Genomic DNA, 15919 nt, shown 5'->3' with positions numbered 1-15919 from the left:
ACGGTAATCCTAAAGTCCCTTCCGTCCCATCTAAATTGTTTCACCTGATTGAGGTAAATATTTGAAACTTATCGGATGTTCCTGCATCAAAAGGAGCTACTTTTTGGCCCTCTAAAATTTTGAAAGGAGGGTAAAAGACCCTAACTTTTTTTCCCAATGGCAGGACCCCTTTTCTGATAGCTCATTTGAAAAAAATATGAAAAAATAAACATTTCTGCGCAAACCGGAAGTCATCATCTCAAACTATTTCAAACTGTCAGCCGATTAAGCAGGTGGCTGAAAATTGGTTTTTTTAAATTTCATTTTTTACGTGCCAAAATACCAGGCACAAATCCATCGAGAAAAACCTGTGCTACCAATTTGTGGTCATTTTGAACTTTTACCGGTCGCCACTTTAAAAAACTCGGTTTAGTTATTAAGAAATCTTTAACGTCAAATTCGTGTCAAAACGCCCCCCGCCCCTTCACAGGGCCCCATGAAAAATTTTGACTAGAAGGTGACTCACTAACTCACTCACACATTGCTCGACTGGTTCTGATCTATAAATCTGATTTTTAACACGAGGGTGCCTGTAGTTTGGACGATGGTGGATAAGCGGGCTTTTTCCGCGATATCCGATCCACACAGAATCGATGTCTTGTCTCGTTACAGTTTTCACGTGGAAAGTCCGTTGCCCAATCACCAACGAACAACTGGTGAACAGATCGATGACGCCTTGGAATCGATCGAAAAACTTGTGAATCAATCTTTTAACCCCTGAGTCAATCGAGAAACTTGGATCAATCCAAACCTGTGAATCAATGGAAAACATCGTCAATTGGTTCACGTCTATATTTGTCAATCGAACCATGACGATTGAAACGAAACCCCCTTCATCAAATAGCGAATACTACCGATAAAACCCCTCCGGAGTCTCAGCCATAATTTTACGACCGGATAATACAACCATTATTCTCTTCGGCAAAGAGGTTTGCCGGACAAGTATTCTTAGATTTCAAAGCTCTTGGACTTACTTAAAGTCCAGGCAAATAAGCCATGAAAAGGGCTATGGCCTGCAAAAATCCCGGGTAGCAATATTTTCATCATTTCCTATGTAATTTTTGACGCTGAATCCGAATTTCAACTTTGCGCCATTAAATTCGGACCGGAAAGTTGCCAAATTTGGCAAAAATGGCCTAAAATCGGACTTTTTTCCGGATTATGGCCTGTAACTTGCCAAAAATTGATCTGACGATATAATTAGTTATTTTCAGAAATAAAGCTCGTTAAATTTCCTATAAAAAAGTTCCTAAACACTTTTTCGCTCAAGGCAAAATCAAGCGCGCTGGCGGGCTCCAAACTTTGAAAAAAGAGCGAAAATTTGGTTATTTGCGGGTTTTGGCCTGTGACTCGTCCAAAATTGATCTAACGACAATTTGGTTGTTTTAAAAAAAAGTTCGTTAAATTTCCCATAAAAAAGTTCCTATACACTTTTTTTGCTCAAGGCAAAATTCAAGGCGCGCTGGCGGGCACCGAACTTTGAAAAATGAACGAAAATTGCGTTTTTTTGCGGTTTTTGCAAAAATCCCGGGTAGTTATGCTCTCAGGGAATCCTACGTAATTTTTGACGCTGAATCCGGATTTCAACTTTGTACCATTAAATTCGGACCGGAAAGTTGCCAAATTTGGCAAAAATGGCCTAAAATCGGCCTTTTTTCTGGATTATGACCTGTAACTTACTAAAAATTGATCTGACGATAAAATTAGTTATTTCCAGAAATAAACCTCGTTAAATTTCCTGTAAAAGAGTTCCTATACACTTTTTTGCTCAATGCAAAATCAAGCGGGCTGGCGGGCTCCGAACTTTGAAAAATGAGCAAAAAGTATGTTTTTCGCGGTTTTTGCCCGATGTCTCCTGTTTTAATCGTCCGACGAGTAATTTCTGGACAAATTAAGTGAAGATGATAAAAACACTGAGTGAAATGAATTCATGTAAATGATAAGGATAACCCAACACATTACAGTATGCGCAATTTTCGCACATTTTACAAAGTTCGGAGCCCGCCAGCGCGCTTGATTTTGCCTTGAGCAAAAAAGTGTTTAGGAACTTTTTTATAGGAAATTTAACGAGCTTTATTTCTGAAAATAACTAATTTTATCGTCAGATCAATTTTTGGCAAGTTACAGACCATAATCCGGAAAAAAGTCCGATTTTCGGCCATTTTTGCCAAATTTGGCAACTTTCCAGTCCGAATTAAATGGCGCAAAGTTGAAATTCGGATTCAGCGTCAAAAATTACATAGGAAACGATGAAAACATTGCTACCCGGGATTTTTAGAGGCTCTTTTCCTTGTTTGCCTGGACTATTATAATTTTTGAGGTTTTTGAACAGAAAATTTTCTAACTATTTAATAAATGTTCTTTTTTTATTTGCATTATTTTTTCGGAGGGGGAGGGTGCCTTGCAATAAAATTTTAAAAAATGGATACGTTGCAGCCTTTTACTATTGCGAAAAAAAGGAATGGACTACCAGACGATATAAGAATTTAAGCATTCTGATAAATGTTTCCTCTTCAAAATTTCACGTGTAAGACGATTTGTGCAACAAAAAGTGCTACAATTTACTCAAAATCAAGATACTAAGGTATATGTTCAGCATTGGTCAAAATAAATTTGAATTTTTCGCTCACACAAAAAACATGAGTCTACTTGAATCAGATCGCGCACTACAACGGTTTTGGCTCAATCGAGCAGTGTTCCTTCCCCACCCTGTGTTGTAGAATAGATTGTTTGTTAAGAACATTGTTCGAATGGGAGAATTCACAAATTATCACGTCATATAAAAAACCTAAGTCATACTTCCAAAATCCGAAAATAGTGGGCTCATTTACTGCACCACATGCACCTGCCAAAAATTGCAAAAATTATGGAAACCTGACCGACAGATCTTTAGAACGAACTAAGACAAAAATTTAAGGTTCACATTGTTTAAATGAGAGAGTTCACAACTTAACCGCGTCATATATAGGTTGTCCAAAAAGTAATGCAATGATCGACTTTGAGAGCGAACGGAAGAAGCTAAAAAAAATCTGTGTACATATTCGTGTAGACAAAGTAAAAAACGATAAAATCAGACCTTGTTGAGCTGTTTTGGTCAAAAATTGACCGAGATATGACGTTTCTCCGCGGTATGTTGAGAGACCGCCTCCAGGATTTTAAGGGTGCTGCGAAAAGAAGTGCATTAAGTTTGATCTTTTACGAGATACACTTCGAGCTAAAATTGGTAACATAAAGGGAGGGAGGGTCTGGCAACATGGCTTGCCGAGGCGGTTGCCACATATACGTGTGAGAGAATAATTACAACTCAGTCGGCTGGTCTGTCACGTGGTTAATTTTGCTCATCTTTTTCGCGATGTTGAGTGCAAACGAAAAACGTTAACGTTTTTTAAAACGTAACAAAACGTTAAAAAAATAACAACATTACGTCATCCACTATTGTTTTCGGCGTGGATTGTGCGTATCAAGAAATGAAATAAGTGTTCAAGGACGATTGTTTCAACAGAAGCAGTATTAGTCGCTAACTAGTTCTTTTCTTCTCAAAAAATACCACTAAAATCCTGGAGATGCTCTCTCAACATGCCGTGGGAGAAACGTCATATCTCCGTCAATTTTTGATCAAAACAACTTAGCAAGGTTTCATTTTATCGGGTTTTACTCCGTCTACACGAATATGTGCACCGATGTTTTTTTAGCTTTTTACGTTCGCTCTAAAAGTCGATCATTGCATTACCCATTGGACAACCTCAGAATAAAGAACTTGGGTTATATTTCCAACATGTGATAGAGCGAGCTCATCTACAGAGGCTCATTTCGGGACTCCACCTTCCCATTAACTGCAAAAATTATGAAAATCTGCCCAATAGATCTTTAGAACGAACTGTGAAAAAAAATTAATATTCACATTGTTTAAATGAGAGAGTTCACATCTTTACAGCGTCATATGAAGAACTTGGGTTATACTTCCAACATGTGAAAGAGCGAGCTCGTCTAGAGACTATTACCTGCCGCTAGCTTCGAAAATCACGGAAATCGGCCGGGTAGAACGGTGGAGTGAGCTAACAAAAACTGAAAAAATCTAAAGATGGCCAGAGAGCGTATAGTTATGATGCGGCAGCCATATAAATTGAAAAATTACCAAGGTAATTAAAAAGTAATTAAATATTGTAGCCGGAAGAAAGACTTTCAAAGTTACGCAACGAAAGTCCCTGACTTTCCCCCGACTTTTAGGGTGGGAAAACATTATCCTACTTTCCCAGGTCTCAATGACTTTTCAAGAACTTGTTACCCTTAGCAGCAAATCCATTTCCGACATGTTGAAGATTTGTCCACTTCGTAACTTCATTTACATTTTCTATTGTCAGGTGGTTTACGGTAAAGTTACGATGGTCAATTATTGTCATTAGGGGTTTCCCTACCCCATCATTGGCTGATACATGACTCTCCCTCCTAACCCACCACGGTTGGGACGGAAAACCGATTAGCTGATTGCATCGGCGGGCACGTCTGCAGTAAGATAAATTTCAGCGAATCGCGATTCTCGACAGCCACTTTCAAATACGTGCCGTTTTTTTGTATTTCTTATCCTTCTTTTTCAAAATTTTTTATATTTATTTTCTTTATTATTTGTTTTTTCTATTGGTCGGCATCACCCGAAGAACTTCGAAATGATCATTGTGATTTCACTATTCAGTCGTCAGAAAAAATTGTATGAGCTAGTAAATGTAGAAGATTGATTTCTATCTACCCATTCTAACTTGAGTAATCCAAAGTAGAATCCATAGCTGGGAAGAAGGAAATCCCTAGATTTTGCTTTAAAAAAAAATTTTAAAAAATAAAAAAAATAAAAAAAAGAAAGAAAGAAAAAGAGAAAAAAGACCGAAATCTCTAGAATTGTTCAGATACCCCAAAAAATTATTAGATTTGGCAAAAAACGACATTTACATCGTAGAACCATGACGCCATTCAATACATCGATGTGCATATTAAAATCTGATCAGCACGTTTGAATTTCCCCGTTCTCTAAGAGCAGTGCAAAATGCAAAGACGGGCCAATAAAATAAAAGGATATGAGTTGAAGTTATGTGTTTCCTATCAAAATTGTTGAACTCTCGATTACATCGAAGGAGGCAATCGTTAAAATGTTACGTGGGAAAAAAGTGTTGCCAATTTTGCCAAAGAAATAAAGATGAAAAAATATTTTCCGTCGAGTCGCGGCTAATAAGTCGAGGGTGACAGGCGCTGATTATTTATTTTAACAGGGTGTATAGTAAAATTTCATACTGAATTTTCCTGATGATTGAAATTTACCTAATCTTTGGGCGAATACGAAAACATTGATACTGGTTGGACTTAAGAAACGAACTTATTTAATGAACTGAGTCAAATATGTCACTTTTTTCAGCCATGAGCTGCATGAAGTTAAAATATGCTTGACGTGCCCGGAATTTCCTGATAAATGATCAATTTTTCTGACATTTCCTGATAACATTGAACTTCCTGATATTTTCCCGTTTCTCCGGTTTTTAATAACAGTAGAAACACTGTTTTACCTTATCATAAGAAAAACGTACATTTCCTGAAACATCCCTGGATCTGGGCGGTTAAGCCCAGCTGGGTGGTTCAAAAACAAAAGTAATCGGATAGGCTGGAAGTTTCGACGGGTGATGTGGCAACGTAAAAGTAGCAGATGAAGGCGACTCATTACTGGTGACCAGCGAGTGAAGCGGCTAAGACAAGATCCACGCTTGCAAACTTGCCCTTGTGCGGAGAATTTTTGAGTTCAGAGAACAGACCTTGAGAGAAAGTGAATCTGGATCCCCCCCCCCCCCCCGTTAATAGGGTTCCAGCAGCTTGCTCTCCGCGCCTCGTCTCTTCACAACTTAAAGCAGTCAGCCATCGCCTGAGGAGTTGCGAGTCAACGGAACAATGTTGATGTTACGTCAGCGATTACTCACCCGAGGGATCGTCAGCAGTTACGGTTCGAATGAGTGAAAGGTATAAGGCATAATTACATGCTAAAAAGAACCATATACAAAATAATTAAATCGGAAGGAACTGTGCAGCATGCAAATTAGTGTTGTAGAATTTTTCGATTTTCGGAAGAAATCGATTTTTAGCACAAAATAATCGATTAAATTGAATCGATTTTTGGCACGCGATTTTGTCGTTGAATCGATTTTTTACTCACAAATCGAAATTTTTCGATTTTCTACAAACAAAAATTTTATTCCTCAGTAATTAAGGAAGCAATAAGCCTGTCATTGTTTAAAACTAAAGGAAGCCATTATGCTATTTCAAGGGAAAATGAAACTAACGCTCGAAGAGGCTAGAATTCATGAAGAACGAACGGCACAATACTGTTCGTGTTCCTAAAAATCAATTTTTTTTTCAGAGCGATTTCCTTGAAAATCAATTTGTAGGCCCTAATTTTTCTGCGATAAATCGATTTTTTGGACGGAATCGATATTTCCAATTTAATCGATTTTTTGGAAAAATCAACAACACTAACGCAAATCCTCTTTGCGTAGTTCCTTTTCTTTTTGTTTGCACTCCGTTCCGTTTACGTCTCCAAAGCTTCTTCCCAGCAACTTTCCCTCAGAATTTACAAGGGGGCCATGAGTTCCTATCCTCACAAGGTAAAATTTACGGATGCTAATGTACACTTTATCAAGTACTCCTGCATCGATGTTCAATATATTTCTTTTTTTCTTAAATTCCTTAGACTTTCTTCTGGCTTACGATGAGAGGATTTTTGAAAATTCAAAAAAATGTCCGAGTTTTAAAAAAAAATTTCAGTCGAAGGGCTCTTTAAACTGATTGGGGGGTTATCTTGTAAAGTTATTAGAAAAACCCTATCATCTGTAGTTGCAAAAAAGAGAAAGAAAAGTTTTTGAAAATTCATCCGGTACGTCGAGAAGGTGCATCTTAACGCCAGAAAACGTTGTTTTAAGAAAAAGTTTTAGATACACGATACACATAAGAATAGCGTTGTCAGGGTGCCAGATTGCATTACTCTGGGTGTCACAAAACGTTGTACGAGGGGCGTTCAATAAGTAAGTATCCCCCCTCTCTAAAATCAATAAGAATTGATCAATTTTAAAAAACTTGGGCTCAAAATCTTCCTTAGGATATACTGAGTTCAACAAAACAAACCGCAACAAAATCGGACCATGTGCGGCCGAACGCGAGCCGTTTGAACGCGCCGAGGTGCACGGCGCTCCCGCCGAATCCGCGGAGATTTTAAGTCCGCGACAAGAGAAGAGCTTCTCTGCCAAAGCCTCAGTCGTTCATCACTGACGAAAAATCAAAGAAGTTTTTGTAGAATAAGGGGCTTACCTCACCTCTCCACATAACCAGCTCGATCCAAGCAGGTCTGATACTAATTTGGAGACTAAGAGAACGGATACCACGCGTTAGAAGTCTTTCAACTGGCTGGGGATGAAAGTGTTGACGGCTTGTTTGACCTCTTCCACTGATTCAAAATGAACTCCCCCAAGTTCAGATTTTAGATACGGCAATAAATGGTGGTTTGTTTTGCCTAACGCGAGGTATCCGTTCTCTTAGTCTCACAATTAGTATCAGACCTGCTTGGATCGAGCTGGTTATGTGGAGAGGTGAGGTAAGCCCCTTATTCTACAAAAACTTCTTTAATTTTTCGTCAGTGATGAACGACTGAGACTTCGGCAGAGAAGCTCTTCTCTTGTCGCGGACTTAAAATCTCCGCGGATTCGGCGGGAGCGCCGTGCACCTCGGCGCGTTCAAACGGCTCGCGTTCGGCCGCACATGGTCCGATTTTGTTGCAGTTTGTTTTGTTGAACTCAGTATATCCTAAGGAAGATTTTGAGCCCAAGTTTTTTAAAATTGGTCAATTCTTATTGATTTTAGAGAGGGGGGATACTAACTTATTGAACGCCCCTCGTACAACTGATGAAACAATGATGTTGATGAGTTTCAAAAATATTGGTCTTGAAATGCAGCTGAAGAAGATACCAGCCGTTCTGGGCGCGCTTCAGCGCGTCCAGGACGGCTGGCCAAGCACGGTGCCCCTGAACTCACTTTAAATGCGACTTTGTTGTACATCAAAAATTCAAGTTGGAGGTTGTAGTGGGGTACTCCCTGATGGGTTTTTGGGCAATTTCGAAATAGGTTGTCGGAGCTCCTCGAAAAATAATCGCATTTTTGTGGTTTTTTAGGGGTAAAATAGCAAAATTGGCCTCCGGGCGACAAATTAAACCCCCTCTCCCTCATCCTTGCCTTGACCGATCTGAATTTTTAGTATGTTTTTACCTGGTATAAGATGGGACTTTTCTGAAATTTTCATGCCCATACAAATTTTTTTGCTCCCGCGGCAGCGTTGCCAAGTTGCGGACTCCAAAATATCGAATTTAATGATAAAATGAAGGTTTCGGAGTGTGATTTCCATTCAAAATCAAAAATTCAAATTGTAAGTTGTAGTAGGGTACTGCCTGATGGGGTTTTGGCCAATTTCGAAGTAGAGTGTTTGAGATTTTTGAAAAGTAATCGAATTTTTGCGGTTTTTTAAGGGTAAAATAGCACACTGAGCACGGGGCGGCAAGTTGAACCTTTTCTCTCTCATCCTTGCCGTGACCGATCTGAACTTTTAGTATGTATTAACCTGGTATATGGTGTGACTTTTCTGAAATTTTCATGCCCATACAAAATTTTTTGCCCCCCGCGGCAGCGTTGCCAATTTGCGGACTCAAAAATATCGAATTTGATGATAAAATGAAGGTTTCGAGGTGTGATTTCCTCCAAAATTTCACGAAAAATGTGCAATCTGAGAGTTTTCGATAAGAAAAGGCATATTTGAACAATTTAGAGTTGCAGTGTTGCCAGCTTTTGATTTAAAATTCGTCAAAATGACCCAAATCGCGTTGCAACCTCGAGCGCTGGATTTTTATTTCGTTCAGAATTGGTTATTACGGTTCTTCTGTACTCTAAGCATTTAGGTACCATGAAAATTATGCCATTACTTACTTGATGGGTGCAGCTAACTCAAAAAGAGAGGCCGGATAAAGCGATGATTCGGGGGAAAACGAGCGGTTCGGGTTGACAGAAAGTTCTTAAATCTACTCCATCACCAGAAAGTAAAATTTGAGAACTTTCTCCCACCCCCCAAACCTTATCCCTGTTGCAGTCAATCCTTTGAACATCTGATCTGAAATTTTGCCCCCGAATTTTTACCAAAAACATGAAAAAAAAAACAAGTTTTTGTGCAAAAACACATCATGTTTTTGGTAAAAATTCGGGGGCAAAATTTCAGATCAGATGTTCAAAGGATTGACTGCAACAGGGATAAGGTTTGGGGGGTGGGAGAAAGTTCTCAAATTTTACTTTCTGGTGATGGAGTAGATTTAAGAACTTTCTGTCAACCCGAACCGCTCGTTTTCCCCCGAATCATCGCTTTATCCGGCCTCTCTTTTTGAGTTAGCTGCACCCATCAAGTAAGTAATGGCATAATTTTCATGGTACCTAAATGCATAGAGTACAGAAGAACCGTAATAACCAATTCTGAACGAAATAAAAATCCAGCGCTCGAGGTTGCAACGCGATTTGGGTCATTTTGACGAATTTTAAATCAAAAGCTGGCAACACTGCAACTCTAAATTGTTCAAATATGCCTTTTCTTATCGAAAACTCTCAGATTGCACATTTTTCGTGAAATTTTGGAGGAAATCACACCTCGAAACCTTCATTTTATCATCAAATTCGATATTTTTGAGTCCGCAAATTGGCAACGCTGCCGCGGGGGGCAAAAAATTTTGTATGGGCATGAAAATTTCAGAAAAGTCACACCATATACCAGGTTAATACATACTAAAAGTTCAGATCGGTCACGGCAAGGATGAGAGAGAAAAGGTTCAACTTGCCGCCCCGTGCTCAGTGTGCTATTTTACCCTTAAAAAACCGCAAAAATTCGATTACTTTTCAAAAATCTCAAACACTCTACTTCGAAATTGGCCAAAACCCCATCAGGCAGTACCCTACTACAACTTACAATTTGAATTTTTGATTTTGAATGGAAATCACACTCCGAAACCTTCATTTTATCATTAAATTCGATATTTTGGAGTCCGCAACTTGGCAACGCTGCCGCGGGAGCAAAAAAATTTGTATGGGCATGAAAATTTCAGAAAAGTCCCATCTTATACCAGGTAAAAACATACTAAAAATTCAGATCGGTCAAGGCAAGGATGAGGGAGAGGGGGTTTAATTTGTCGCCCGGAGGCCAATTTTGCTATTTTACCCCTAAAAAACCACAAAAATGCGATTATTTTTCGAGGAGCTCCGACAACCTATTTCGAAATTGCCCAAAAACCCATCAGGGAGTACCCCACTACAACCTCCAACTTGAATTTTTGATGTACAACAAAGTCGCATTTAAAGTGAGTTCAGGGGCACCGTGCAAGGGGTTCGCCCCCTGGACCCCCGATCACTCGCGTAGTGGCATTCGGATCGCTCCGCGAGCCATTTTTCTGAGGAGTTGGACATTTGATCACTAGGTTGTATACATTTTGGAGACTCTCGAGACAAAAATGATTTTGCCACATAACCTTGTTACCGAAACGTCCCATCATTTGAACATTAATACATATATGGAGATGAAGCAATGAGGGGGGTCGATCATTTCTTCAAAAACGCATTTGACTGGGACGTTAGTTCCATCGTGTGGAAGAAAGTGACGACCGTGCATCCCCTTCCGCGATTTGACACGCTAAAGTAGCAAAAGTTCATATTTACTTCTTGAGAAGATTATCGATGGTGCAGGGGTCTAAAAAACTGCTCAATGATACTATAGTTCGAGTTCCGAATCGGTATGAGCCCACTCGTGTTTTTTTCTTATACTTTCATTACATATAAATATCCCTCATGTTTCTGTCTTATTCTCTCTGATTGCATAAGTAGTTATGTCCTCATTTCATTTCATTTCCTTTCCCTTTCATTTTTTCTTTTTTGGTAGCAACTGTATCCATTTACAATGCTTATTTTAAAATAGTTTTCCCCTGTATACATTTGAAGCTTCAAACGGAACCTATTTGTTTTAATGACATTTCCCGCTTAATCATGGGTTTTCCCAGGAAGGCAGCCTCTCGTCCCTCTCAGACTTTACCGTTGCCATATGGGTTCCTTTTTCACGACTTTTTCCAGTTTAAACCTATGTAAAATATTCACATTAATATCCCAATCTGGCAACCCCTCGAGTGAAATATAAAAAGGTGGAATCGCTTAAAAGTGAAATCCTTCGAAGTTTATATTAATGATGATGGTGTAGAATTTTATTAGACAAAACAGTAAAAAAAAATTTATCAGACAAAAAGTTACTCATGACTCCTCTAAAGTAGGATTTAAGTAGTAATTTAAGCTGCAGAAGAAAATATTCCAGGATCTCTTTGAAAGTTAGATCAGAATTTATCTTTTTGGCGCTGGAATAGGGAGTCTCCGTAATTGTATACCAATATTTAAATGTGAAGGAAAAAGTACGATAATTGTAAAAATTTTTAAAGATTTATTTTTTTTTGGGGGGGGGGGGGGGGGATTAACATGGTCCCAAGTAGCTTCGAACTTCTTTGACTGCGGAGCGGCGTTATTTCGTTATTTTTTCAGTATTTTTCCCCAACGTTTCTCTCCATTTGAGGGTAAATATTATGTCATTTTGGCTGTTAAATCACATGTAATTTAGGACGAGAATCGAACCATAGTAGTTTCGAATTAGTTCGAGAAAACTCGGGCTGACAATCACCGTTTCTTCGCTGTCTTCGAACGTTTTAGTTCTTCACCAGTTTTTTATATGCATTTTCTGCCTTCTCCTAATACTTAATTTTCTACTATTTTTTATTGTGTTGAATATTCATACATTCGTGGGGGTTCCAGGTTTTTTCATTGCTTTCCAGACATTTTTGTTTTGTTTTTGACTTGTTTTTTGGTATTCTTTTCTTCAGGGCATGTGATTTTTGTGTTAAGCGTGTTCTATTGTAATACACTATTTTTATTCTTGCTTATTTTTCCAATTTATTTGACTTTTTTCATTTCTTTTCTTTACCTCATTTGTTTTTTATCATATATTTTTAATTTGTTTGATTTTTATGTTTAGCTTGATTTTCTTTAGTTCTTTATTTTATTTTTTGGGGTTATTCTGGTTATTTTGTTTTATTCATGTAATTAGATTCATATTCTTTCATTTTTTTTGTTTTATTTCATTAGTTTGTTTTGTCTCATTTTTCGTTGTTTTCCCCCTTTTTTGCTTGTCCTACTTCGTTTTTGTTTTCAGTTCTGAATAATTTGTTATTACTTTTATTTAATTTTTTTTGTTATATTTCAAGTTTTCATTTCATTATTTTGCTTATTTCATTTTATCGTTTGATTTTTTTTTACTTTATTTTTTTTTCGTTTCATATTTAGGTTCTCATTTATAATTATTTTGTTAAATTACAATTTTTTTTTTTTTTCATTTTTGATACCAGGCGTTTTCTGAGACACTTTCTTGGAAGAGTTTTCCCCATGTCCCGTTTTAACAGGGACCGCGCGCTCCCCCAAAAATATGGAACCAGTCTCGCCCCTGCGCACATCTAAATTAATCGTCCGGTTACTTACGGTACTGGTCCATTTAGCTGTAATTTAGCAAAGGTGGCTCTAATCTAGCCAAAGGGAGTTACATTCGAATGGGATTTACGTAAAAATACTAGCTTGCTATGATGATTTCAAGCACAGCGCATTTTCCCTTGATTCGATTAGCGGTAAAAAGTTGAGTAAATTGTGAAAGCCGCGAGTTATTTTCCAGGGGGACTGCTGGCACCGTGTTATCGGGGGCCCGGGTACTTAATGCCTTTCAGCTCAAAGGGGGGTCCGGAGGGCCTCTTTCGAATATTTCTGAAAGAGCGACGCCAAAAACGACCGTTTTTTTGGCACAATTTGGGTCAGCGGGGATTTTTCTGAAACCGGACCCAAACGATACCTTATGATACCCTAAAACTCGGGTAAAAATTTTAGCTCGAGTATACGCACGGTTTTTGAGAAATGAGGGGGCAAAGTTGCCAAATCGCCATCATTCTGGACAGCATTTCTACAGCAAAAAGACGGGAAATATGGACGAAAAAGTTACACCTTTGATGGGTTTCAGCTGTAAATGTTCTCATTGGGCCCCCAAGCATTTAACTGTGTTCAGTTTCAAAAATTTTGGTCGCACAGTGGTCCAAAATGGGGAGAAATCATCGACAAATCAGGATTCTTTGTCAAAATTTTAGAAATGGAAGTAAAATTGTCGGTCTGCTGCAGTTCTCATGGCTAACAATGTTCTTATCGGTCATCAATGCATGAAAATGTGTTCAGCTTCACAAATGCACATCGCACAGTGGTCAAAAATGGGAGAATTAGTGGACAAATTAAGATCCTCTGTTAAACTTTTTAAAAATGAAGTGAAACTGTTGGTCCCCAGTAGCATTTGGATCCCGGAAAAATTCTTTAAATTCTTTTTATGACTATCTAAATCTTTTTTTAATTTTCTCTCTCCATTTTTCCTTCTTCTTTTTTAAATTTCTGAAAGTTTGCATATTTTATTGAGATAATGCTACAAAGTCCATTCTATATCAACGTTCTATAAACAATACGGTCTGACATGTAGTAATAATTAAAAAAATTAAAAACATGAATTTCTTCGGGATCTAAATTCTATTGGGGACCAAAAGTTTCACTTCATTTTTAAAAAGTTTAACAGAGGATCTTAATTTGTCCACTAATTCCCCCATTTTTGACCACTGTGCGACCAAAATTTTTGAAACTGAACACAGTTAAATGCTTGGGGGCCCAATGAGAACATTTACAGCTGAAACCCATCAAAGGTGTAACTTTTTCGTCCATATTTCCCGTCTTTTTGCTGTAGAAATGCTGTCCAGAATGATGGCGATTTGGCAACTTTGTCCCCTCATTTCTCAAAAACCGTGCGTATACTCGAGCTAAAATTTTTACCAGAGTTTTAGGGTATCATAAGGTATCGTTTGGGTCCGGTTTCAGAAAACTCCCTGCTTACCCAAATTGTGCCATTCTTGGCGTCGCTCTTTAATCTCTGATTGGACGCATTTTGAGGCCTGAGTAACGTGAATTTTTAATAATTTCTTCACATCATTTTTCTCGGGGGGGGGGGATGTTTCTTCAATTCCAAAGAGAGCCGGCCCCCTTTGCTGCGCCCATCGAAAAACTACAAACGTGTGTTGAAGTAAACGTGACAGCGATCAAGTGGGGGAGTTGTGCAAAAGTGCTAAGTCGCGTCCGGTGGCCGGCATGACGGACATTTCGGCTACGACGGAAACCTCAGGAAATGAAGGGGGGCAGAGGGGGAGGAAAGCTGAGCCCGAGGCGGTCCATGGGTTACCTGGAAAGTCACTCTCTCTTTCGCTGGGTCGTCTCCGGCTTGCCTAAGTGTCCGATCAGTATCCGTCCTGCGCGCTCTCGACGCGAAAGCACTCAACGCGCCACTCGCTCCGTCCGTCAGAGTTGCCATGTGAAATACGCTGGATCCGAACCGGACGATAGACGACGCTTCTGGTATGGACACTCAGGATTCGCGCATTTCATTCGTGGGACCTCCGTGATTCTCAACCATTACCGATACATACATACATCATACATTATACATATAACACACTTACGACTAGTACACACATAGCATAATCTAATACCCTGTCTAAATTCTCAGCAATTAAGTTCTAAATTTATCCATCCATTTTATTTAAATGCCAACCTCTCAAAATATTATCGATAATCAATTCCTTAAAAATATTTGGTACCTTTATTTTACATAAAATTTCTTCTTCTTTTAACACACTAATCTCAAAATTAAATTCCCCCATACTTTTTTTGAATTTTCTCCCCCCCCCCCTTTTTGACATGATAATACCCTCACTCTCAATTCATTTCTTACTGCACTATTTTCCTCTACCTGGCAACTATAGACATCTCTCTCGATTTTGGAGATTTAAAGGCTAATACTTGCTTATTTATCAACGACCACTAATAACGAACCAACCGCACGTATAACCATAATGGCAAGTATTGTGTCAAAGCACCTTCAAAATAAAATAATAGGCCAACCATAGTTACTAGAGCGTAGTTTCATTTAACATAAATCGTCCAATTGAGACAGTCTGATATCTTAACGTGACGCAACAAGAAGCCTTCGGCATTCATTTCCCCCGGCCGTCCGACCTCTCACGCGGCGCTTCATCAAAATCACCCCCTATGTGAATGGTCACGCTTTTTTCAGCCATCAACATTTAATTAGTAGAACCCCTCTACCAAATTCTCTATCATATAATGTCCAACTTTTAGTTTACCATGATCTAGTAGCCTGTCCATATTATCAACAGTCACGATCGAAATTTTTCCCACCATTTTCTGACTTCGGTACCATCCTAACAAAATACTATCACCGAAGTTGTTCCTTTTTAGAACAGACCAAGCTCCAATTTTTTTCAATTTTTCCTTCTAATCCCCCCTCTCGTTTTTTTTGCCTGTAATTACTATATTTCTCTCCTCTATTCCTCCTCCCTGATAAAATTGTATCAACCGATCTCTCAAAATATGGTACGAGACGTTTCGGTCCTTACCTACGCCTTCTTCAGACGCAATAACATTAACCATTCAAAAGGTTGAAATATCAAAATACGTTAGCTCTCTTGACCCTTGTTTTGGATCGCGGCCTTGACCCTGCTGCCCCAAGTCACATTTTTGAGTGCGGTTCAACCCCCCCCCCCCCCGGGGGGGTCGACGTTTTCAGTGAAAATGCGGAGGCATGCGCTCCGCTATTTCCAGCGTTCGCAGACCAGCAACGATTACGGCCTTGACCTTATTGTCTCCGCCGAGTTCG

General features: G+C 38.9%; 2 protein-coding genes across 19 annotated transcripts in view; one reads left to right on the top strand and one right to left on the bottom strand.

Moving 5' to 3' along the window:
* LOC109037045 (coiled-coil domain-containing protein AGAP005037) overlaps positions 1-15919 on the bottom strand; it is a 313866-nt gene that overhangs the window by 210889 nt on the left and 87058 nt on the right. The window lies entirely within an intron of this gene.
* b6 (pentraxin-related protein b6) overlaps positions 14496-15919 on the top strand; it is a 270110-nt gene continuing 268686 nt past the window's right edge. The window contains exon 1 of the transcript XR_011899173.1: positions 14496-14598. The gene's annotated coding sequence lies outside the window, so the exon portion shown is untranslated. The remainder of the gene's footprint in view (positions 14599-15919) is intronic.

The sequence above is a fragment of the Bemisia tabaci genome, chromosome 2 (assembly GCF_918797505.1).
Source record: "Bemisia tabaci chromosome 2, PGI_BMITA_v3".
Taxonomy (NCBI): Eukaryota; Metazoa; Arthropoda; class Insecta; order Hemiptera; family Aleyrodidae; genus Bemisia; species Bemisia tabaci.
The sequence above is the reverse complement of the archived record's forward strand: the minus strand, read 5'-3'. Positions and strand labels throughout refer to the sequence as shown.